The sequence below is a fragment of the Monodelphis domestica genome, chromosome 1, assembly GCF_027887165.1.
Source record: "Monodelphis domestica isolate mMonDom1 chromosome 1, mMonDom1.pri, whole genome shotgun sequence".
NCBI lineage: Eukaryota > Metazoa > Chordata > Mammalia > Didelphimorphia > Didelphidae > Monodelphis > Monodelphis domestica.
The window spans coordinates 368,419,268-368,445,816 of record NC_077227.1 but is presented as its reverse complement, the minus strand read 5'-3'; positions in this window follow the sequence as shown (position 1 = coordinate 368,445,816).

Below are 26,549 nucleotides of genomic sequence, written 5' to 3'. Positions count from 1 at the left end.
TTCTATTGTTTGCTCATATTTGCCCATTCTTTTCCCCCTGTAGTTGCCTGTCTTGCCTGCTACTCTCATTATGTGCTGGAACTGTGGATTTGGGCTTTTCTGTCAGCCTTTACCCTTGGCGCTTAGCAAGACTCTCAGAGCAGACTTTGGGGGAGGGGCCCTGGAGCTTGAACTTCCCTGCCCTCTGAAAACTTGGTAAGATTAAGCTGAGCAGAGTTGAACTTGTGTGTCCTGAGGCCAAAACCTCAGGAAAGGGGGTGGGCAATATGGATTGCTTCAGCTGCAATTGGGCTGCCTTCTTTGAGGTTCTCCTCCAGCTGCCTTCCTGCCCCCTGTGTTCAAAGCCCTGAGCTTCACACAGCTTTGCCCACAAGGTATTCCCTCTAGACTAGTGCCTTTGCCCACTCAGAGATTCCAGCTACAGCTGGAGGCTCAGTACTGTAAGTGGGGGAGGAGTCCTGGGACCTTCCTTCTTCCTTCCCTTTAAATCCATTTCTTCTCGAATTCAGGCTTTTGGGGGGAGAATACCTTTTAAGTTGAGTCCAGTAGAAGGGTTTCTTACCTCTTTCCTGTCGTTAGATTTGATTTTCAGTCCCCTAAGAGCATTTTGTTTTTATTGGTGAGGAAGGGTTTTCAGAGGTCTGAACTTTTGCTGCCTCTACACCACCATCATGACACTGCCTTCCAGAGAAATCTATTATATGGCTGCTGAGTCAGAAATCTAGATGGATTCAAAGGACGACCCACTCCTTAGGTTGCCTCTTCTTTTTGGCTTTGAAATCTCCTGAAGATACTTCAGAGCTATGATTGAGAACTGAGTAGGTAAAATGGTGGAAACATTTTCCCCTACCCCGTCCCATAACAGTCAAAAGAAGATAATGTTCTTGGGCAGTCTGAAGCCTAGGATGAAAAACCTCTCTCTTGTGTCTTCTTTCCCTTTTAGAAGACCTTTTAAGAACTTAAAAGGCAGTTGGTGTCTTTCTCCCCCCATTATTCGCTCTAGCATCAGAACTAAAACAGCAGCAGCAGCAGCAGCAGCAAACAGGGTGGCACCAGGATAACAGACTAGCAAGGCAGCAATAGCAGCTGAAGCACACAATCCACAAGAGGAAGAAATCCTGGCAGAGAATGTTCACCAGAAATTGTTGCTGACTGATTGGACAATGCCAGGTAATGTTTAAATATAACACAGCTGATTATCAGGCTTACAGACAGACACTATGTTAGCCTTGGTTGACACCAAGACTTTTAGATTCCTCTCCCCTCAGGGTATATGCAGAATACCAAATTCCTCCAAATGCTTGATAGAGCAAAAAGTGAACATTTAGATCACCATTTTTTTGCTTTTGCTATTCTTTCTGATTTCAGTACCACAGAACAAGATACCCCCAATATAGATTCCCTCAGATATCCACTTTCCCCCTTGCTTTCCTTTCTCCTTTTACTTGTTATTTTCTCCCATTAGAGTGTAAACTCCTTGAAAGAAGGAGCTATCTTTCTTTTTATTAATTCTATCCAAAGTGTAGAATCTGGTACATACTAGGTTCTAATAAAAAATTTTGGATTAGATTTAAACAAGGCTTGAATTTTATCTGCACCAACTGATTATAATAGCGATGTCATGAGATTCTTTCTGATCATAGTAAAATGCCTTATTATTTGTATCCCCTTTTCTTAACAGAAAGAAATGTTTTATATTTGATTCATGTTTGTTCACTGAATATCTTCCTTCACTTTCCTTTTTGAGAGAGTAATAAAACCAAAAGTGAGATTTTTGTCTTGGGAAGTAATGATGAGAAATAGTAAAATGAGGCATTGGGAATTTTAATCTACCAATTGAGAAGAACAAACACCAGGAAAATGAAACAAAGTCATAATTTGAGTGTCAAGAAAAAAAGAAGATTTATTGCAGGTTGTCAGTCCTGGGCACCTCACATCAACAGTGTCTTTTTGCCACTGTAATATGAAGGGTCTGTTTAGGAAGGCATAATACCTCTGCTGAGAGGGTTTGCCAAATCCTTCTTCAGGGTTGCTCATCCACATTTTGTGTCCACTTGTCAACAACTCTCAGTTGTGGCTCCAAAAAGTTGTAGCATGCACAGTAGTTGTGCCTCATAAAACCAAGTTAGTAGATGGGCTGAATCAGGTTGAGAGTAACCAGTAAGCATCAAGTTCATTGATGAGTTAGAAGGATTTAGACCTCAAGCATATAGAGGAAATTGTAAAGATTAAAATTTAGGGGAGATGGGGAGACTGAGGCAGGTAGAAATTAGTTTCTCTCTGCAAGGAGTATTATATTTTTTAGAGGTTTATTAAAGTTAAGGATTAAAAGAAAATACAGGATAAGAAAAAACACGTGTCTAGGCCAGAGGCCTAGACCTCACCTACATTATGGAAAGAGCTGTGTCTGCTCCAAAAGGGAAGTCCAAAAAGAGCGCCCAGAGCCTTTGAATCAACTTAAATACCTTCTGGATCTCGGCCCAGGTGAGATTACAAGGCATTCTGGGGAAGTGGAGCAAAGGCTCATGGGGATTGTAGTCCTGTATTCGAGTCTATTTTTTACAAAATGGAGGCAGCATTCTGAAGCACTGAGAGCTTGGTAAGACTGTAGACTCCAAGATCATCTGCTGCTCCTGGGTAATTCTCTGTCATTGTGCCTTTTTTCTTACCACTGAACTTCTTTGATTCTAGAAGAGAGAAGGCAGCTGATTACTTAGTGTGAGGGCCTCACTTAAATTCAATTCTCATGCAAGTCAAGACATCACTCTGGGCAATGTCATTATTCTTCTTGGAAAAGAAAGAATGAGTAACAACAGTAGACAAGTGTTATTATTCCCATTTTATAGGTGATGAAGTTGAAATACTGAGGTTATACCTTACTCAAATTCACAGAAATAGTATTTATAGTCTACTTTGTACCCAGGTCTCTCACTGGCTGCAACTCTCAATGCTCTGTCCATTGTGTCAGAGTTAGAAGAAAAGTAAAAATACAGAGACTAAGGCCCTTAGAGATCAAGGAACTTACCTAGGGTCATAAAGAATAGCACACGGAATAGCTTCAGTCAAGGTTTTCTATACTTAGTTTTGTAATGTAATAGTAGATAGTGACATTGATTTCTTAAGCACATTTTTGACTGCCTTTATTTTTTACGTGCAAAGGGTTTTATTTTGTTTTGGCTTTACCTTTTAACACATGTAAGCTAAATATGTTATTTAATTTATTTTTATTTCATTGTATTGTAAATATCGATCCATGTTAGGTATTCCAGTTATTCATGAAATTCACCTTGAGTTAAGGTCCCCCCCAGCATTTTAATCCAATAATGGTCCCCTAGTTAAAGGAAATTAATTTGTTATTTTTATTAACTTATGATATTCACTGTTTTCATAGATATTTAATAATTGAATTCAACTCATATTTTTATAAATGAATTTTGTGCAAAGTATTTGTAGTCAGTATTAAAGAAATAATAAAAGAGATTCAAAGTACATCCTACTCTCAGGGAGGTTTAGTGGGGTGGAGTCAATATAGTGGCTTAGTAACAGCAAAAGCCAAAAGCACTCTGACTATCCTTCAATACCAATCATAAAAAGCATTTCAAAATGACATGAATCCAAACCCAAAAGCAAGGAGAGTCATGGGGCTCTCCTGCTGAAGATAACTTGAAAGATAATAAGAGAGAGTTGATTTTCATGGAATAAGGGGGAACTAGAAGCAAAACTGTACACAGAGGAGTTCTGGCTGACCACCCTTGCCACCTACCTCTCTAGGCTCTGTGATAGGACATAAACTAAATTTGAGATTTGTAAGAGAGAAAGGGGATAATTTTTGAAGGAATGGATTTGATTATTTAAGAATTTGGTCACCAGGAATTTAATTAATTCCAAAGAGATTTACTTACAATTTATTTACAAAATGTAGAAAGAGTGAAACAAGAAATCAGAGAGAGGATAAGGTAAGATATCTAGCCTGACCACTAAGGAATTTACTACCAGTCCCTGGCTCAAAATCATGACAGGGAGAGTTGGTCCTTAGCTGACCTCTGAAAAGCTGAGGTCCTGGGGAAGTCTCCCCTGAGGCTAGTCTCTTCAAAAAATATCCAGGAAAGAGTCAGTTTTTTCACTCACCATGTGTCAGTCCAGTCAGCAAATTCTAATGCCCCTCTTCACCAGCCTCAACACAAAAGCATGAATAATTGAATTCTCACAGAATGTTCCACTTCAAGACTCCCATCTCTACTTCCAAAAATGAAGAACTGAGTCTCACAGGAAGTGACAGGCCCTTTTAAAGACACTTTCTTTTGCAATACTTCCTGTGTCTTCCCCTAATTCCATGTCTACCAATCAGAGTTGATACTCTGTCAGTTAATCAATTCTGATTTGTTACCCACTATTTCACACATGGGTCACAGACCTCCCACTAAATTATTAAGTGGGATGTTCACACCTTTGGTGATTAGATCTAACATGGGCATATCTTCATATTTAACTTTTAATTACCATGTTTGTACTTTTTGAGATTGAATTTAAAAATAGGCAGGTCTCCATACTTAACTTTTAAGTGGTGTGTTTACTCTTATGGGGATTAACATCTAAAAATACACATGAGGAATTTAAATCTTCACAATCAAGGAAGAGCTAAGGACCTTCATTGTTACAATCAGGGGAGCCAAATCCAATCTTCATAGATTCCTGGACAGGGGCTTCACCAGCAAAAGATACCTCAGCCCACCCTTTGAAGTTTCAGATCATGGCAAGGATCAAAGGTTCATCTGTCAGGCAATCTCAAGCCTCAGAAGTAGACTGCATTAGAGACTTAGTCCCGGGGCCTAATCCTGAAAATTAACAGAGGAGAGAGAATCAGCAAGGAGTTTACAGAATTCCCGCAAAAAAACAAAAATCTGGAAAATGAGCAAACAAAAAAGCATGTAACTCTCAAAAACTTCTATGGGGAAAAAGAGTAAAAAGCAGAACCAAAAGAGGATGATGGGATCCAGGCACCTACAAGCAAAACTTCAAAAATAAATTGAAATTGTTGTCAGACTCTGGTAGAACTCAAGAAGGAATTAAAATAAAATAAGGCAGGTTCAAGAAAAATGGGACATTGATAATAATAGCTTAAAAAGCAAAATTGGTCAACTGGAAAGAGAAGCACAAAAATCCAATGAAGAAAAATAGCAATGAAAAGAAAAATGGACCAAATGGAAAAGGAAGATCAAAAGGACATGGAAGAAATTCAATTTTAAAAAATTAGAATTGGATAAATAGAGGCTAATTACTTCATGAGACATTAAGAAACAATAAAACAAAATGAAAAGAAGAAAAAATAGAAGAAAGTATGGAATATCTGATTGAAAAGACAACTAACCTAGAAAACAGATGCAGGAGAGACAATTAGAGAATTATTGAACTGCCTAAAAGTCATGCCAAAAAAAAATCTAGACAGCATATTACCAGATATCCAAGAAAATTGCCTTGATATTCTTGAATAAGAGGGTAAAATAGATATTGAAAGAATCCACAGATAACCTCCTGCAATAAGTCCCGAAATGACCACTACGTGGAATGTTATAGTCAAGTTCAAAAGCTCCCAAATCAAGGAGAAAATACTACAAGCTGCCACAAACAATTCATATATGGTGCCCCATTCAGGATTACATGGGATCTGGAAGCTTCCACATTGAAGGACTGGAAGGCTCAGAATAGGATATTCTAGAAGGCAAGGGAACTATATTTTAAACCAAGAATCACCTACCCATCAAAATTGATAATATTCTTTCAGAGGAAAGTATGGTCATTTTACAAAATAAAAGATTTCCAAACATTCCTGAAGAAAAAATCAGACTTAAACAAAATAATTTGATATCCAAATACAAAATTCAAGAGAATCATAAAATGGTAAATAAGAAAGATAAAATAAGAAAGAATATGGACTTCCATAAGGTCAAATTGTTTATATTCCTATATGGAAAGATGATATCTATAACACTTAAAAATCATCATTATCATGGTAGTTAGAAGAATTATATGTAGAGGGTGTGGTAGTAAGCTGTTTAGGATGTCATATCAAAAAAAAACTGGGGATAAAATAGAATTGTACTAAGAGAATTTGGAAGAGAAGTAAAATGTGCTAAATTTTATCAAATCAAGAGGAGGGGATGGGAGAGAATACTATAGAAATGGAGGGGAGGATAAGGGCAGTGACAGGATAATACTTAAAATTTCCTCTCATTGTTATTGTCTCAGAGAGGGAAGAACAGCCAGATTCATTGGAGTATGGAATCCTATCTTATCCTATAGAGAAGTAGAAGGGGAATAAGAAAGGAGGTGGTGGAGAGGGGAGTAATAAAGGGTAGGGAGAAGTTGGAGGGTGATTAAAAGACCATATAAAGATGTAGGAGGGAAATAAGAAGGGAAGGGGTAAGAAAGGGAATAAATATAAAGGAGGGAGTAAGGAGGGAGTGACTAAAAGCAGAATACTGGTGTAGGAGTAAAGAATGAAGGTAGAAAAGGCAGGATTAAAAAAAGGAAATCAAAATGGAGAGGAATACACAGATGGTAATCTAATGGTGAATCTAAATGGAATAAACTCACCCAATAAAATGGAAGCAGATAGTGGAGTAGATTAAAAACTAGAATCCTAATATGTGTTGCTTACAAGAAACACAGTTGAGGTAGAAAGACACACACAGAGTAAAGGTAAAAGACTTGAGCAGAATCTATTGGGCTCCAACAGAAAAAAAGAAGGTAGGAGTAGCAATCATGATCTCAGAGAAAGCTAAAGCAAAAATAAATCTGATTAAAAGAGATAAGGAAGGTAATTACATCTTGATAAAAGGCAATATAGACAATGAAGAAATATCAGTACTCAACATATATCCAACAAAAGATTTAGCATCCAGAATTTTAAAGGAGAAACTAAAGGAACTTATGGAAGAAATAGATAATAAAATTATACTACTGGGGTACCTCAATCTTTCCCATCATAACTAAATGAATCTATACAAAAATAAATAAGATAGAAGTAAGGGAAGTGTATGAAAGTTTAGAAAAGTTAGAGTTAATAGATATCTGCAGAAAACTGAACATGGCTAAAACAGAATATACCTTCTTTTCAGGAGCACATGGTACATATACAAAGATTGACCATGTACCAGGCCACAAAAACATCACAACCAAATGCTTAAAAGCAGAGATAAAAAATGCAACTTTTTCAGATCATAAAGCAAAAAAAAATTAGGGTCATGGAGAGACAAATTTAAAATTAATTGGAAACTAAATAATCTAATTCTTCAAAACAGGTGGATCAACAAACAAGTCTAGAAACAATCAGTGATTTCATTGAAGAGAATGACATTTGAATTTATGATATATTGATAATAAATATTTATTTTATATTTATTATTTATATTATATAATAAATAATAATAATAATAATAATAAATAAATGATATGGGAGAGAATACTATAGAAATGGAGGGGAGGATAAGGGCAGTGACAGGATAATACTTAAATAAATAAATAAATAAATAAATAAATAAATAAAAATTAAAAAAATAAAATAATAAATAATAAATAAATATAATAAATAAATAAATAAATAAATAATAAATGATATTTGAATTTAATGGTGAAGGGATAACAAGAAATAATACTAAAATAAGTATGGCACAAGGGAAGGAGAATCAGGTGAAAGGAGACGTATGAAATATTTGTAAAGAGAGTGATCACCTTTACCTGAAGCTAATGAGATCTTCATGATGGGGGATGGATTTCAGTTAAGCCTTAATCTTGGGGGAGGGGCTGATTTACACAGATAGTTCAACTTATTCCTCTCCAAGCTATACTCTAATTCATCTACAAAGACCTAGCTCTTCTTTCTCAAGTCAAACTACAAACCCATAATTCACATATTGAAAGTATTTTCTACTCCTACTTTCTTTTTCTTGGTTCTTTTAGGACCTCTATTTATGAATGACTTCAGGACCAGTAATGTCTCACTCCTTCCCAGACTGAATTCAGAAATTTTTTCAACCATGCATACAGGTGGAGTATTATTGTCTTCCTCTCCACACACCCAGTACTTTTTTATGCATGCCCTCCTCCTTCATTAGAATGTATGCTCTTTGAGAGCAAGGACTATGAAACTTATTACTAAATTATTAAAGCTATAAACTAATTTAACTTAAATTGTCTATGCTCAATTTACTGTTTGACACATAGTAGCCACTTAATAGATGTTTATGGACTGACTGCCAGGGTGTAAGCAATTTCTTCACAGAATTTCTTTTCATCCACTGCAACACATATTGGTATCTAACCTGAGATTATTTCATGGCAGTCTTTTTTCAAATACTTTTTATGAGTATGATACTCAATCTCCATTCTTTCTGCCTGACTGAAATGGCCAAACACTACTCTTAGACTGCACTCCCTCATCATGTCCAATTATGAGATTTCACCTCTTCTTTTAAACTGCAATTCAAACATAATCTCCTTCCATAAGGCTTTCCTGACCCCCTAACCTGCTAGTATCTTCCCCACCAATTTATTTTTTATTTAAATTTTTTGTATTGATCCACTGTATATTTATGATGCATATACTTACGTGTGCAATTCATGTCTTCACTATTATGCAAGGTCCTTGTAAAGATATGTTTTATTCGTTCTATTTTCATTCCTTTTATTAGGCACAGTCTCTGGAACAGAGTGTTAAAAAATATTGACTATTAGATTATTTAACTAATGGCATTGCCATGCAGATATGACCAACTGATCCATGAAATAGGATTTCTTATTGGTTTGTATTATAGATATCAACTCATCAAGTTCCTTTATTTATCTCTCTAAGAAGGAAGGATGAATGATGTATCCCTTTTTTGCTATACATTCCTTCAATCTTCTGGTTTCATAGTAAGATTACACAGACTGGCACAACTGTCCTCCTTTCAAGTTGTATATTTATTCTTTCATCTTTGGATAAAGGTCATACATGGAGGATATCATCTAGGTTAGTTTTTTGGAGAATATGAAAACTTTTAATTCTCATAATATTTTTTGGTCTTTTTCCATTAATCTTCAAAGGTCATTGCAGAAGGGGAATGGAGCCACAGAGGCCTAATTTATTTTATTTATTTTAAAATTATATATATATATGTGTGTGTATGTGTATATATATATATATATATATATATATATATACATATGTATAGTTTGTTTCTTTGTTTCCTTCCCCCCCCCATGGGTTGCCAAACCCAAAGAAGACATGACCAAGTGATCAACATACTCCTGATGAGTCTCAAGAAAATAAGTTATATTGGTCTATCAGAAGATTATGACAAAAGAAAAAGCCTGGACACAATGCTACAGGAAATTATTCAAGAAAACTGCCCCGATATTCTAGAATAAGATGGAAAAGAAGAGATTGAAAGAATCCACAGATCATCTCCTGTACTTAATACCCAATACACCCAGGAATGCTATAGCCAAATTCAAGAAGTATCAGACCAAAGAAAAGATATTACAAGCTGCCAAGAAGAAGTCATTCAGATATCATGGAACCATAGCGAGGGTAATACAGGATCTGGCTGCATCCACACTGAAGGACTGAAAGGCATGGAATATGATATTCTGGAAAGCAAGGGAACCAGGTCTACAACCAAGAATCAACTACCCAGAAAAACTGACTATATTCTTACAGGGGAAAGTATGGTCATTCAACAAAATGGAAGAATTCTAAGAATTTGTAAAGAAAAGACCAGACCCAAACAGAAAATTTGATGCCCAAGCACAGAACTCAAGAGAATCATTAAAAGGTCATTTTTAAAAAGGTTGGGGGGAACAAAACAAACAGACAAAAATTTTTTTTTGACTCAATATGTTAAAATGTTAAGTATATGTAAATTGTTATATATAAGAAAAGAGGTCATTGGTAACTCTTAAAAACTGCTGTATGACCTGGGCAGCTAGAAGAAGTACACTTAGAGGGAACAGTGACAAACTATACAGGATGAAAGGACAAGACATAAATAGGTATAAAGATATATGCATGCATAAGTACATATACATGTGTGTTATATATATATATATATATATATATATATATATATATATACACATACACACTCAACTAGAGCTAAAAAAAGAGTTTAATACTAAAAGAAATGGAAAAGGAAACAAATGGAGGTAAACTTATATGTCACTAAGAAGCTCATGGTGGGAGGGGGGAATATCAATACACTGGAAGAGTAAAGAGTTTGGAGATAGGAAGTACTCAATTCTTATATGCTTTGAACCTATCCCAAAAAGGGAAGAACAGTCTAATCCATTGGGGCAGAGAATAAATTTGCAACCTATAGGGGAGTAGAAGGTAATAAATGGAGTGGGGTGTAAGGAAGAGTACAAGGGAGGGAGAGGGTGGGGGGGGGGGTAATTTTAGAAAGACTACAGGGAAAATAAGGGGGGAATAAAAAGGGAGGGGTAGAAAGAGAATTAAAATAAGAGTGGGAACTAGGTGCAATTATTAAAAACAAACATTTGTATAGAAGGAAATAGTGAAAGAAGAAAAAGCAGGACCAGGAGTAGAAATCAAAATGCTGCAAAATACACAGGTAGTAATCATAACTCTGAATGTGAATGGAATGAACTCACCCATAAAACAAGTGAACAACAATGTGGATTAGAATCCAAAACCCTACCATATGCTGTCTACAAGAAACACACATGAGGCAGGTAGATACCCATAGGGTGAAAGTAAGAGGATAAAGCCAAATCTATAGGGCATCAACTGATAAAAAGGCAGGAGTCACAATCATGATATCTGACAAAGCCAAAGTAAAAATAAATCTAGTTAAAAGAGATAGGGAAGGTAATTACATCCTGATAAAAGGCAGTATAAATGATGAGGAAATATCAACATATATGCACCAAATGGCATAGCATCCAAATTTCTAAAGGAGAAACTAATGGAGCTCAAGGATGAAATAGATAGAAAAGCTATACTAGAGTAAGACCTGAAACTTCCTCTATCTGAACTAGATGAATCAAACCAAAAAATAAATTAAAAAGAGGTAAGAGAAGTGAATGAAATCTTAGAAAATTCAGTTAGTAGACATGTGGAAAAAATAAATGGGACAAAAAGGAATATACCTTCTTTTCAGCAGCACATGGTACATTCACCAAAACTGATCATGTATTAGGGCATAAAAACATTGCAAACAAGTGGAAAAGAACAGAAATAATTAATGCAAACTTCTCATATAACAATGCAATGAAAATAATAATTAGTAAGGGTACATGAAAAGGTAATCAAAAATTAATTAGAAATTAAACAATATGATTATCCAAAACTGTTAGTTAAAGAACAAACCATAGAAATAATTAATAATTTCATAGAAGAAAATGACAATGATGAGACATCCTTTCAAAACCTGTGGGATGCAGCCAAAGCAGTACTCAGGGAGGAAATTTATATCCTTGAGTTCATATTTAACAAATTAGAGAAAGCAGAAGTCAATGATTTGGGCATGCAAATTAAAAAATTAGCAAGCAAACAAATTAAAAATCCCCAGATGAAGACTAAATTAGAGATCCCAAAAATCAAAGAAGAAATAAATAAAATTGAAAGTCAAAGAACTATTGATTTATTGAATAAGACTAGAAGCTGGTATTTTGAAAAAAAAAAACAAATAAAATAGACAAAGTATTAGTCAGTCTAATTAAAAAAAAGGAAAGGAAAAAAAAAACAAATTGTCAGTATCCAAGATGAAAAGGGAGACCTCACCTCTAATGAAGAGGAAATAAAGGCAATCATTAAAAACTACTGTGCCCAATTTCATGGCAACAAATATGGCAATCTAGGTGATATGGATGAATACTTACAAAAATATAAATTGCCTAGACTAACAGAAGAAGAAATAAATTACCTAAACCACCCCATATCAGAAAAAGAAATTGAACAAGACAACAAAAAATTCCCTAAGAAAAATTCCCCAGGTCCAGATGGATTCACAAATGAATTCTATCAACCATTTAAAGAATAACTAATCCCAATATTATAAAAACTATTTGACAGAATAAGCAAAGAAGGAGTTCTACCAAATTCATTTCATGACACAAACATGGTACTGATCCCAAAACCAGGCAGGTCAAAAACAGTGAAAGAAAACTATAGACCAATCTCCTTAATGAATATAGATGCAAAAATCTTAAATAGGATATTAGAAAAAAGACTCCAGCAAGTGATCAAGAGGGTTATTCATTATAACCAAGTAGGATTCATACCAGGAATGCAAGGACGGTTCAATATTAGGAAAACCATCCACATATTTGACCATATTAACAAGAAAACAAAAAAAAAATCACATGATTATATCAATAGATGCAGAAAAAGCCTTTGACAAAACACAACACCTATTCATATTGAAATCACTAGAAAGTATAAGAATAGAAGGGCCTTTCGTAAAAATAATAAACAGTATATATCTAAAACCATCAGCAAACATTATCTGGAATGGAGATAAACTAGAAGCCTTCCCAATAAGATCAGGAGTGAAACAAGATTGCCCATTGGCACCTCTATCATTTAACATTTTACTAGAAACACTAGCAGTAGCAATTAGAGAGGAAAAAGAAATTGATGGATTAAAATTGGCAATGAGGAGACCAAGCTGTTACTCTTTGCGGATGATATGATGGTTTATTTAAAGAATCCAGAAAATTAACCAATAACCTAGATGAAACAATCAACAATTTTAGCAATATTTCGGAATACAAAATAAACCTGCAGAAGTCATCAGCATTTCTATATATCTCCAACCCATTTCAGCAGCAAGAATTAGAAAGAGAAATTCCAGTTAAAATCACCCTAGACAATTTAAAATACTTAGGAATCTATATGCTGAGACAAACACAGGAACCATATGAACACAACTACAAAACACTCCACACAATTAACGCTAGATCTAAACAATTTGAAAAAATTGATTGCTCATGGGTAGGATGAGCTAACATAATAAAAATGACAATTTTACCCAAATTTATTTACTTATTTAGTGCCATACCCATTGAAGTACCAAAAAGTTTTTTTATTGAATTATAAAAAAAATAATGAAATTCATTTGGAAGAACAAAAGATCAAAGATATCCAGGGAAATCATGAAAAAAAAAATACAAGGAAGGAGGACTTGCTGTCCCAGGTCTCAAACTATACTATAAAGCAGTGGTCATCAAAACACTTTGGTACTGGCTAAGAGACAGTGGGGTAAATGACCTCAGCAAGACAGTCTATGATAAGCCCAAACATGCCAGTTTTGGAAACCAAAACCCACTATTTAATAAAAACTGCTGGGAAAATTGGAAGACAGTATGGGAGAGATTAGGTTTGGATCAACATCTCACACCCTATACCAAGAAAATAAACTCAGAATGGGTGAATGACCTGAATATAAAGACATAAACTATAAGCACATTAGGCAAACATAGAATAGTATACTTGTCAGAACTTTGGGAAAGAAAAGAGGTTAAAACCAAGAAGAGCTAGAAAAAACCATAAGATGTAAAATCAATAATTTTGATTACATCAAATTAAAAAGTTTTTGTACAAACAAAACTAATCCATCCAAAATTAGAAGGTAAGAAACAAATTTGGAAACAATCTTCATTACAAAAACCTCTGACAAAGGTCTAAGTACTCAAATTTATAAAGAGCTAAGCCAGTTGTACAAAAAATCAAGCCATTCTCCAATTGATAAATGGTCAAGGGACATGAATAGGCAATTTTCAGTTAAAGAAATCAAAACTACTAATAAGCACATGAAAAAGGGTTCTAGATCTCTTATAATCAGAGAGATGCAAATCAAAACAACTCTGAGGTATCACCTCACACCTAGCAGATTGACTAACATGATAACAGTGGAAAGTAATGAATGTTGGAGGGAATGTGGCAGTGTCTGGACATTAATACATTGATGGTTGAATTGTGAATTGATCCAACCATTTGGGAGGGCAATTTGGAACTATGGCCAAAGAGCACTAAAAGACTGTTTCCCCTATGATCCAGTCATAGAACTGCTGGGTTTGTACCCTAAAGAGATAATTAGGAAAAAGACATGTACAAAAATATTCATAGTTGTGCTCTTTGTGGTGGCAAAAAATTGGAAAATGAGAGGATGCTCTTCAATTGGGGAATGGCTGAACAAATTGTGGCATATGTTGGTGATGAAATACTATTGTGCTCAAAAGAATAATAAAGTGTTGGAATCTCATGGAGACTGGAACAACCTCCAGGAATTGATGCAGAGTGAGATGAGCAGAACCAGGAAAACACTGTACACAGACTGAGAAAAAAAATGGTACAATAAAATGTAATGGACTTCTCCATTATTGTCAATGCAATGACCCTTAAAACTTGGAGGAACCTACAAGGAAAACTACTGTCCACATTCAGAGGAAGCACAGTGGGAGTAAAAACACTGAAGAAAAATAACTACTTGAATACCTGGATCAAAGGAATATGGTTGGTGATGTAGACTCTAAATAAACATCCTAATGGAAACAGCAACATGGAAATGGGTTCTGATCAAGGACACAAGTAATACGCAATGAAATTTGACATTTGTTGCTGGAATAGTGGGTGCAGGGGAGGGAGGGAAATAATGTGATTATTGTAACCAAGGAATAATGTTCTAAATTGACTAAATTAGAGAAAACTGGCCAACCAATATCATATTTCTTCTTCATTAACTTGTTATATTTACTTGTGTCCTTCCCGAGTATTTCAGAACTCACTATATTAGTCAGTCAGTTATTGACTGGTATTCCCAATACAACAGAGAAAGAACAGTTGGGGTAATAAAAGGGATCAGGATAATTTAGTAATGTAGAATTAAAATTTATAGAAGAGGAAAATAAGGAAAGGAGAGAGTACTTTGACAATTGATGGAGTATAAAATTTTCTAATCTCTAAAGTACAAAATACCTAGAAATTAGATTCAGCTAGAGCCCTTTATATATGTCAACAGTTCATATGTTCTTTGGTTCACATTGGATCTTTGACAGAAAGCTGCTTATTGTCAACCAAAGGTAATCAAGTGACCTAAACTGCTCTCATGGTGAAAGGCTGCAAAGCTACTATAAATAAATAATACCTCACTTAGGAGCTCTCAGAATAAACCTTCAGGGAAACAACAAACTAGGAAAATAGGTACTTTGCCATAAATTTGGCATAGGAGTTGGCCACAGAAAAACAGAGGATTAAAAATAATCTTAATCTCAGCAAGAATAAAGGAAAGGAGAATTTTCAGTGTCCTATGCACTATATATTGTAAGGGCCAGAATGTAAGGGGTAAAAATTAAAGGCTTGGATAAGATATTTAAGAGTGTGGTCACCAGGAATTATTATTAATTCCAAATGATTTTTAATGGTAATTTATTTACAAAAGGAGAAAGAATGAAAGTAAGAAAATCAGAGAAAATAGTTATTTACTCTGGCCCAGTTCAAAGCAGGCAGGGCTTAAGGGGCCCTAGCAAAGGGAGCCCATAGATAAATTAAACAAGGGTTTTTAGTCACAAGGCCTCCTCCAAGTTGAGGAGCCTTTCTAGAAGCCAATATCTCCAGAAAAGCCAGGGAAAGGAGTCAGCCTTTTTCACTCACCCATATGGTAGTTCAAAGGGAGACATTTAAGAACACTCTCAACAAGTCCAGGGTCTCAGATCCATAAAGCAGATTATTTACCAGCCTCCAACTCAAATTCAGGACTCCAAAGAATGAAACACTCCCCTCACAGGAAGTTGTAACTCCTTTTGAAGATGCTTCTTTGCTTCATTTCCTGTGATTTCCTCTACTTTTACATGGACCAATGATAATCTATAGTTTTTCTTAGGACTACCAAGGGGGAAGTCAATGGGTTTTGATTCGTCACCCACTTTCACACACGTTGGTCATAGACCTACCCCACTTAAGGATAAGTGGGGTGTATATGCTTCTGGTGATTAAATCTAAAAATGGTTAGGGGAGAGTTAATCCCATCTTCATAGTATACTATCTTTTTTCTTTAAAAATACATATATATGTGATATACATGTTATATGCACATATGCATATATATCAGTCATACAATTATAAATATATGTATATATATATTCTCTTACCCTCTAAATCTTAGTGCAATTTTAAGCACTAAAATGTTAAAACTGTACTAAATTTTTTACCACTCTGATTATTGTGTATTGTACACATGTGTCTAAATAAACATACATACCTCCATGTGCATGTATTTATACATTATATAATACTATATATTTATTTTGCTTTGGTTTGGTTTTTGAATCATTTAAATTTCTCCTAGTATTTTTACCCCCAATCCTTTTGCCAAGAGCCAAATTATATAACAAAGGATATTCTTATTTTGTGAACTATACATATGACAATTATATATATATATATTATACATGTATATAAATATAGGTAAAGAATCATCTGGCAAACATTTTATATATACCTCATATTTATATCTCAAGTCATTCTCTGGAGATTTATATTTGTAACTTATTCTTCAAATATTAAGTATGTAGCTGTATATAATGTTCTCTTGATTCTACTCTTTTCACTCTATCTCATGTCTAGGTTTTAGAGGGTTTTTTTTTAATTAATCTGCTCATTATCTCTTACAGTTTAACAAAGAATATTTAGAGGAATGAAAAATTGGATGGAAAAAATCAACAAAACCAATCAATACATTAAAAAGTATAAACTATATGTAATTTTCCACATCTATGGACTTCCCACCTATGAAAAGGAGTGTGTATGTAGGGTTTGTAGCTTTACATCTCTTCTTTTGGACCATATTTGTGGGTTTTAATTTTACTTATACTTCTATTTCATGTTTTGAAAATCATTCTATTTACATTAATATAGTCATTTTATATATTGTTTTTTGTATCTGCTTACTTAACTAAACATTATCTCAGGAAATTTTTTCCATACTTCTCAGTTTTTGTTTTATTGTTTTATAAAGCATAATAATATTCCAATACATTCACATACTACAATATACTTACCTATTTTGCAGTGGTACACAACTGTGTTCATTCATAACAAGATATTTTAAACTTGCAGAGGAAATAATTTCTTAGGATCTAATAATTCAAGAAATTTTAAAACTTGAAAACATTGAAAGTTGAGACCCAGGAAGCAATGTCAAACAATTCTCATAGTTGGACTATATGCAAGTGTATTGTTAGAGTTTATTAGCCTGATGATTAGCCTATGTCTAGGCAGTTGCTCACTTCCCTCTCTCTACCATGCCTCCCCGAGCCTCTCCACCCCTCTTCACTTACTCCCTCCCCTGAGTGGAGCACTCAAGACATTCCCTTCCATTACTCCTTTCCCTATCTGGGACTAGGAGCTGCAGGGTGGTAGCAGGGGGTGTCTTCTCTCCCACCACCTGACCTGACCCCACCTCCTAAAATATCTCCACTTTCTTCCTTCCTTCCCATATAGCTGCCAGTCTAGGGGTGTGTGTGTGTGTGTGTGTGTGTGTGTGTGTGTGTGTGTGTGTGTGTGAGAGAGAGAGAGAGAGAGAGAGAGAGAGAGAGAGAGAGAGAGAGAGAGAGAGATTGGCACTAAAGAAAAAGTGTCAGGCTGATGAGTGTGTGAAACGGATTACCTTGATGGGGGAGGGGGCCCTAGGAGAGTGGAATCTCAAGGAGGAGAAGACTCTGGCTGTTAGAGGAGTTGGTCTCTCAGTCTAGAGAAGTTGAAGACAGAAGGTGGGAAAAGACTTTCTCATAAGGGTTACCCACTTTTCCTGCTGGTGACTGGAAATCTTTCCCCTCAACACTTCCCAACTGAAGGAACTTTCTGAAGAGAAACCTGAGCAGACATCATCTCCTTTTTCCCAGGAGTGAGCCAACCTGATTTTCTCTCAGGGGGCTTAGGCTGCCAAGGCCTGAATTTTCCCCAAACTCAAGGAGGGAGGAAAAAGGGTTTTAGATAGAGACAGGTATCCCTTTTCCCCACATTCCTTTTCCATTCTTCCCTGCCCATTATTCCTTTTGGATTATATGAGGAGTTTAAGTTGTAACCGAGGAGTTAGGACTTTTAGTATTGAGAGGGGAAAAAGATGAGAGAATCCCCTCTCAAAACAGGGTACAGGGGAGACAGCTGATGTTTAGGGTTGGCTCAGAGAGAGGAGGGGGTTTGAAGATTTTCCCCATTCTGCCTTTCCTCCTTAGTTAAAGCTGCTCTTCCCTTTCACTCTTGTCCCTCTCATCCCCCCTCCACTACCCCCAGGCTTTTCTGACAGCAGACCCCTTACTCTGCCCTCCCCCATGTACCCTCAGGAAGTTTGGGTGCAGGGGTGGGTCCCCATGGCCATGGGAGGCAGGTTGGAGGGGAATGGAAACCTGGCTATGCCTCCCAATGTAGTGGGTGAGGGGCACTGCACACAATGGGGGGATACAGTCTGGGGGGCAGGGTAGATCCCAGCACAGAATTCCTAAAAGTTCACCATCACTGTCCTGCTTTTGCTATTTTTGTAAGATGCCATATCCCTGTGATGGTGAGCCTATGGCATACGTGCCAAATATGGCATGCAGAGACCTCTCTGTGCCTGTCACCTGCCAAAGGTAGTTTCTAGAAAGGCAAAGTGACTTGGGAGGAGCTGCTACCTCCTTCCCCTTCATGTTCAAACTGCTTTTCAAGTGGCCCCTCTGCCCAGCAGTCCAATAAGCCCCAGAGTTTATTACCTCCCCTGAGTGGAGACTCCAGGCCACTCCCACCTTTTTTGCCTCCCCCGTCTGAGATATGTGAATTTTAGTTTTACTCCACCCTGGTAAGTCTTTAGAATTCTAGCAACCAGGAATGTATACACCCCCACTTAAGGATTAAGTGTGGGAGAGGACAGTCTATGTCCCATGTGTGCTAGCAAGTGACAAATCAGAAACAAATGACTGACCCCTTTGGGCTGTCCTAAATCAAGTTTAAGGCACCATTGGTACATGTGAGACATAGGAAGTGATGTAAAGAACTGCCTTTATATTTCACTTCACTTCCTGTGAGAGGGACCTTTTGTGGACTTGGCTGTGGAACTTGACCCTGGAGAAGCTCAGCTTGAGACCTCAGACTGTTTTCCTTTAGATGGTCACATGGTGAGTGATAAGGCTGACTTCCCCTTTTCCTTGGCTTTCTGGAGAGGCCCCTTGTCTGAGGCCCCTGAACTCCTGCCTGGCTCAGACAGGCTGGAGCAGATCAATTCCCTTTTCACTCTCTCTTATTCTTAATTTCTTCCTTCTATTGTAAATAAATCATCATACAATTCCATTCTGACTTGAATATTTCATTGGGATTAGAATTTAAATTCCTGGTGACCAACTAAAATTATATTTAGTCTCAAACCTAAATTAATTCCTTACAGATAAGTGGGGAGGGTCAGCATTCAGTCTCAGAGGGAGGGGCAGGACACATAGTCTGGAATGGGTGGGGCATGGTACATGTTCTATAAAAGGTTCACCATGACTGTCATAGCCAAAGACATATAGAAGGAAGAAATGGAGAATAATACCCAGCACATCTTCCTCTACTTTGGAAAGTACTGTAAAATGGAGATTTGAACCCCAGACTTCAATCCCTAGAAGTCCTTGGTACTTCCCAGAATTCCCTATAATCTCATCTGAGTCCCCACCTGGGTGAGATCACAATTTGCATTTAAACTGGCTGTAATACTTACTTTGGTCTCTCTCTTCCTCTACTCAGTGATTGCAACACATAGTAAGTAAACTGTGAATGGGCTAACTAGGCACGTGGTTTATTATTTTGTATCCTTGATTTCTAATAAGCTTTAATAAACCTCTTAAAATATAATACTTTTACTACAAGGAACTAATTTAACTTTTACAATACCAAACATTAAATAAGAGTGGAGAAAGAGTTCTTAAAATTCAATTTGTCAAGATTTCTTTACTTCATCCAGAACTGAAACTATAGGCCTGTCTTCTTGACTACTCTCTATCAATCAGTTCCTTATCCTCTTCCCATTTTTAAACACTGAAGTCTCTGAATCCTCCAAGTATTTGAGTGGGTGAAGAAAAGGCACAAGTCAATCCACATTCAATGAGTAAATCCATTGTTTCTACCTACCTCTCAATATCACCCTTTCATCTGCAAATATAGCCACTTGAAGTCTTCTGCTTTACAAACTACAAATGGACTAATCAAAATCTGATTAGGGTCAAGTTTAAAAGAGGACTTTCTGCAGGCAAGACAATTTAATAAAGTGTATTTGAAAATTCAATTGATAAGTATTCTTCTGATCAGTACTCTACTTATGAAGTGTAATGTAATGAAATGTAGTAATATGAAGGAAGATTTAGGAAAGCATGTTGCTGAGCATTTGGGTAAAGAACGTCAAAGAGAAAGGGGAAATATATATAGATTTTTTTTTCAGAACATCTGGATAGAAGGAAGAAATTGATGAGATTCAGAAAATATTACAAACATGCACGAAAGCATTATTAGTTAGTTATATGGCATTTCAGCTCTCTGAATACCTGCTTATGCTTTTCTTTTTGTCAAAAGAAGAGAAATGAATACCTTGTAGACATACCTTAATAATAGTTTCATTCTTTGACAGATGGTGGGGATGATGAGATGGACAACTCTGTGAGACCTTGTTGCTTTCATCAAGAAGTAACTGAGTGTAGAAGGAGGAATACTGGAAATATTGAGAAATGACTATACCTTCAAAATTTCAATAGATGAAAAGAGGAAATCTGAGCATACTTTGTCATGCATCCTAGATTTTGACAATGTTTGTTGCATAATGTTTAGAGGTTGAATGATTAAGCTAGCATGACCTACATTTTATATAGGATATATATGATATGAGAAATATATATGATATGAGAAATACCCAAAAATAAAATACTAATAGCAAAGAGGAAATTAATCACCATGAAAATTAAAAGGAGGAGCTATATATAGAAGTCTTTAAAAAAAGAAATTGAAATCGAATTTATACATGGGAAACACATATGTCATATACCTGATTATTTTTTAAAACAATAGACTGCTTGAACAAAAACTGTTTATTGACAACTGGTATAAGGAATTCAAGAATAAAAAATTAAAAATTAAAAAATACAATACATGCTGACATGCTCTGAAACATATAGTCTTAAAGAGTTGTTTGATATGAGGTACACACATATGTATTATATGGGCTAACCTGTATGTTAGTATACATGCATTGTGTGTGTGTGTGTGTGTGTGTGTGTGTGTGTGTGGTGTGTAGAGTTTCACACAACTCCTTAAGACTAAGTTGAAGGATATTTACCAAACTTTATTGGTAATGGGTTTTGTTTTGTTTTTTCATTTTGAGTTTAATATATAGTTATTTCCAAACAATTTTTTTGAGTAGTCTAACAGTTATAAAAAAGTAGCAAGTATCTAAAATATAGACATAAATTACTTATATGTGACCCAAATGGTAGATTTTGGGGAGGACATAGACAAAAGTGAGTTGCAAAAGATGAATAGAAACAGATGATTATTACATAGGACTGAATTGATAAAAAATACTGATTCATTTGAGGATACATATTCTAATATATATACATATATGTAGAACAAAACACTAAAATAAAAGTAAGATGAGATATTTTTAAAGAGAATAATTTGAATAAGATTTATGGCTTTTGAGGAGTTTGGTTTAACACTTTCTGATGTAGTAACTTGAGGATCTGGTTATAAGCTGTATTTATTATGGTGTTTGATTTTAACGTTTGTATTGCTGTATATATAAAAAAAGTAGTTACCAGAAAGGACTTTGCAATGAAGGGCTTCCATTTGTTCTATGTACGATAACATACAATATTAACTAACATCAAGAATAGCCTGTTTTCATTACCTCAAAAAGTTTTAATGTATAATCAGATCATCAATAAGCATTTATTTAGTATTTACTGTCATGTAAACACTAAGTTACATTCTGGAGATACAAAACTAAACAAAACCAAACAAAGACCCTGCTATCAAGGAACTCATAATCAATTGGGGAAGACAAAATACAAATTAAATAGTAGGTAATTTAAGAAGGCAAGACTTAGGCTGAATAGTTCACAAGTAATATTTGACCTGAAGACACTCAGAGAACATCAGAGATGGAAATAAGTAGGAGAAAAAAATCAAGACATGGGGGCAGCCAATGCAAATGTGCTCAGTTCTAGGTGAGGAACAGCCAGTAGCTGGGATCACAGAATACATTTAAGAGTAAAAAGACTGAAAAGTTTGGAAGAGGTGAGATTTTTAAGGGTGTTAAATGTCATATTCAAAATTTTATATTTAACCCCAGAGGTAACAGAGTCACAGAATTATACAGAATAAAAGTTTGACATGGTCACATCTATATTTAGGAGAATCACTTTGGAAGATAAATAGAAAGGAAGAGAGAAACTTAAGCCAGGGAAACCATTTAGAAAGCTATTACAATATTTCAGATGAAAAGTGATAATTATTTTAAAGAAAATAGTGGCTATTTGAGTGAAGAGAAGATGACACACAGGCAACTTATAGGTAAAGTAGAAGTGACAAAATTTGGCAACAGAAAGGGCCCAAATTTAAAGTTGAGGAATGAAAATAATACTTAAGTGATCAGTTGGGTGGCTTCCAGATATCAAATTATAAAAACTAAGTTGTCCGTATTGCTTTGTCCATAGGTAGTTATTCTTTGCTTTAGCATTGAGAAGGACAGAAATGTTTTTTTAATCTGTATTTTTTACAGATTTTTAGTCTGTATACCAAAAGCATCAACTCTTACCCTACACAGGACTGGTGAGTTCTGATTGTGTATCTTTTTGGATATTAATGATTGAAAGTAAAACCAAGAGCAAGCTATGCTTGTATCCTTTTATTTCCATGCTGAGAGAAACATTTCAATGCAAACTCATTCGATTGGAGTGGATTTTTATTATTGATTCTGGTGAAAACAGAGCATCTGGCCTCTTCCCTCTGGGGAGTCCAATTACCACTCACAAGTTACAAACTCAAGTATAGAAGATGAGGCCACAGGAAGTTGACTGAGAATGACAAATGGGTATTGTACAATAAGAATAGGATCAAGAATAGAAAAACCCAGAACAAGCTGAATCTCATGCTAAATGTTCAGTACAACAAAAAGGTGAGGAATTTTTGGTTGGTTGAAGTTTTTTCAGCCCTTTTGGGAAAGAGAAAGAACATAGAATGGAAAATACCATTTCTTAAGTAGATAAGATAATGCTGATGGATAAAAGAGAAGCCAAGACTATTCAACTCATGTTTTTCTCTGCAAGGAGAATGATCTATTGCTTAGAAAGAACAAAATATAGAGGGATTAATAAGGAGCTATGACAGTTTAATTCATGATTAGAATGTTCACAAACATCTGGCTTCCTTCTTTAAGTTCAAGATGGTAAGTACAGGTAAATTACACATCAAGGTACTCAAAAAACAAGTGGATATGATTGCTGATCCATTGTCAGAGATCTATAAAAGATCCCAAAAAGTGGAGGAGGTGCATTGAACTTGGAAGGTGGCAAAACTCTTTTTTATGTCAGAAAATGAAAGAGAAGTTGGAGAATATAAATGATGAACAGTGAACTTCAATTAAATATTCCTGGAAAGATTCTAGAATATGTGCTTAAAAGGATTTGTAAGGATCTAGAAACAAAGGATCGAGACCAAGTCATGTCTAGCTAACCTCATTTCTTTCTTGAAAGGATAACTATAGTGGCACATCAGGGGAATTATAACCATAATAGTTACTGATATTTCAGCACGGAGTTTAACAAAATCTTCAACTCTTTCCTTCCATAATTTAGGATTAAGAGAACCTTCCTTATAATTCTATGGAATGATGAAAATACATTGTCTAAACCAATGCAACCAAAATTAGAAGGAAAGCAAAAAACTGGGAAAACATTTTATAATAAAATTCTCTGAAAAGGTTTAATTTCCCAAATACATGAGGAACTAAGTCAAATTTTAAAAAATCAAAACATTCCCCAATCGACAAATGGTCAAGGGACATGAATAGGCAGTTTTCACATGAAGAAATTAAAAAAAAACTATCAATAAGTGCATGAAAAAGTGTTCTAAATTCCTCCTGATTAGGGCAATGTAAATTAAAACAACTCTGAGGTACCCCCTCACACTTAGAAGACTGGCCAATTTGGCAGCAAAGGAAAGTGATAAATGTTGGAGGGCATGTGGCAAAATTGGAACACTAATACATTGCAGGTAGAGTGTGAATTAATCCAACCATTCTGAAGGGCAATTTGGAATTACACACAAAGGACTTTAAAAGACTATCTGCCCTTTTACCCAGCCATAGCACTGCTGGGTTTGTACCCCAAGGAGATAATAAGGAAAATACCTTTACAAAAATATTTATAGCTCTGCTCTTTGTGGTGGCAAAAAATTGGAAAATGAAGGAATGCCCTTTGATTTGGGAATGGTTGAAAAAATTATGATATCTGATGGTGATGGAATACTACTTTGCTGAAAGGAATAATGAACTGGAGGATTTCTGTATGAACTAGAAAGATCTCTAGGAAATGACGCAGAGTGAAAGGAGAAAAACCAGAACATTATTTACAGAGACTGATACATTATGGCACAATTATGTGTAATGGACTTCTCTACCAGCAGCAATGCAAAGACCCAGAAGAATCCAGAGGAACTTATGAGAAAGAATGCCAACTGCTTCCAGAGAAATAATTCTGGGAACAGAATCACAGAAGAAAATATAGGATCAATCACTTGGATTGATAAGGATATGATTAGGGTTTTGATGTTAAAAGATCACTGCATTGCAAATATTAATAATATGGAAATAGATTTTGAACAATGATACATGTATAACCCAGTGAAATGGTGTCAGCTCTGGGAGGGGGGTAGGGAATAGGAATGGGAACTTATAAATCATGTAACCAAGGAAAAATATTCTAAATATTTTTATTTTATTTAGAAAATCTATACATTGTCTCATGGATGTGTGCCTATCTCCCACAGAATAGACTAAAAATAATGGTTTTTTTTTTACTAATTCTATGTAATTATTTATAAAATTATAGACCTCTTGTCTAATCAAGGTACAGCCCAGTGAACTCACTTTCTCTCCCTTTTCATTTTATTTTTTGGTCTTTAGAATAATTTAATAGAGCCTAAATTCCCAATAGCTTCTTTAGTTGCTGTATCTTTTGGCTGCTGATTCGTTGCTTCTTTAGTTCACTACAGCTAGTCATGTGCCAGGACTTCTGCTATAGTAGCTAAGACGGCAAAGCTTTAAGGTCACCCAAACCCACTTCCAAATATCCCTCCAAGAAACAACAACAACAACAACAACAACAACAACAACAACAACACATAAACACCTCAAAAAAATTCTGATGTGGAAGAAGTAACCAAAAATGCAGTGTAGCAGTATTTTAATCCAAGAAAACATGGAGGGACAGCAGGAAGGCCTATATCAATGGGTTAACAGGGAAGAATAGAAGAACCATTAGGATTAAGAGCAGGCCAGCATATGCAACAGAGCATCCCAGTGCACTTAACACTGGGATAACTAGGCGCAAGAGAGCTGCTCATGGTGTGTTGCCTAGGGGAGGTGACAACAGGGTATATAAGAAGGACACATATTCTTGGGAAAAGAGAAAATAGAAGTAGACCATCTGAAAGAGGAAGACTTTAGTGTAAGCCAAGGAGCAGTACACAGTGAGATCAGAAGTAAAGAACTGGGGCAAGTACACTTGGAGGAATCCTTAGTGAGAAAAGCAATCTAACATCTGTGACATCAAGGGAAACTGACAGGTGAAGAATAGAATCTACCTCAATTTAGTGTGACCAGAACAAATTGGAACCCAGCACAAATACTCCTTTGACCCTAGCAGTTGAGCTAAGTTTCAATATAAAGACATGGTCACACACAGAAAAAAAAATAATAAAAAAATAAAACAAACAAACAAACAAAAATGCCTGTCTTCCCACCCCTATTGAACGAAAGAAAAAGAAAAAGCCCAACCCTGGAAAATTATTCAGCAATAAGTAAGACTAAAATGCAGGCTTAGGAAAAAAAAACAGCAATACCAAAATATAAATATTTCAAGTTTCAAAAGAAAATATGCGCAGATGTCAGACCTAAAATGATCGCTAGGAAGAACTCCAAATGAGGATCAAAAAACAAATAATAGACATATAGAAGAAAAATTTGGTGTTTTTTTTAAATAGTATTTTATTTGATCATTTCCATGCATTATTCATTAAAGACAAAGATCATTTTCTTTTCCTCCCTCCCACCCCCCCGTAGCCCACGTGTGATTCCACTGGGTATCACATGTTTTCTTGATTCGAACACATTGCCATGTTGTTAGTATTTGCATTAGGGTGTTCATTTAGAGTCGCTCCTCTGTCCTGTCCCTTCAGCCATTGTAGTCAGGCAGTTGCTTTTCCTCGGTGTTTCTACTCCCTTAGTTTGTCCTCTGCTTATGGATAGTGTTTTTTCTCCTAGATCCCTGCA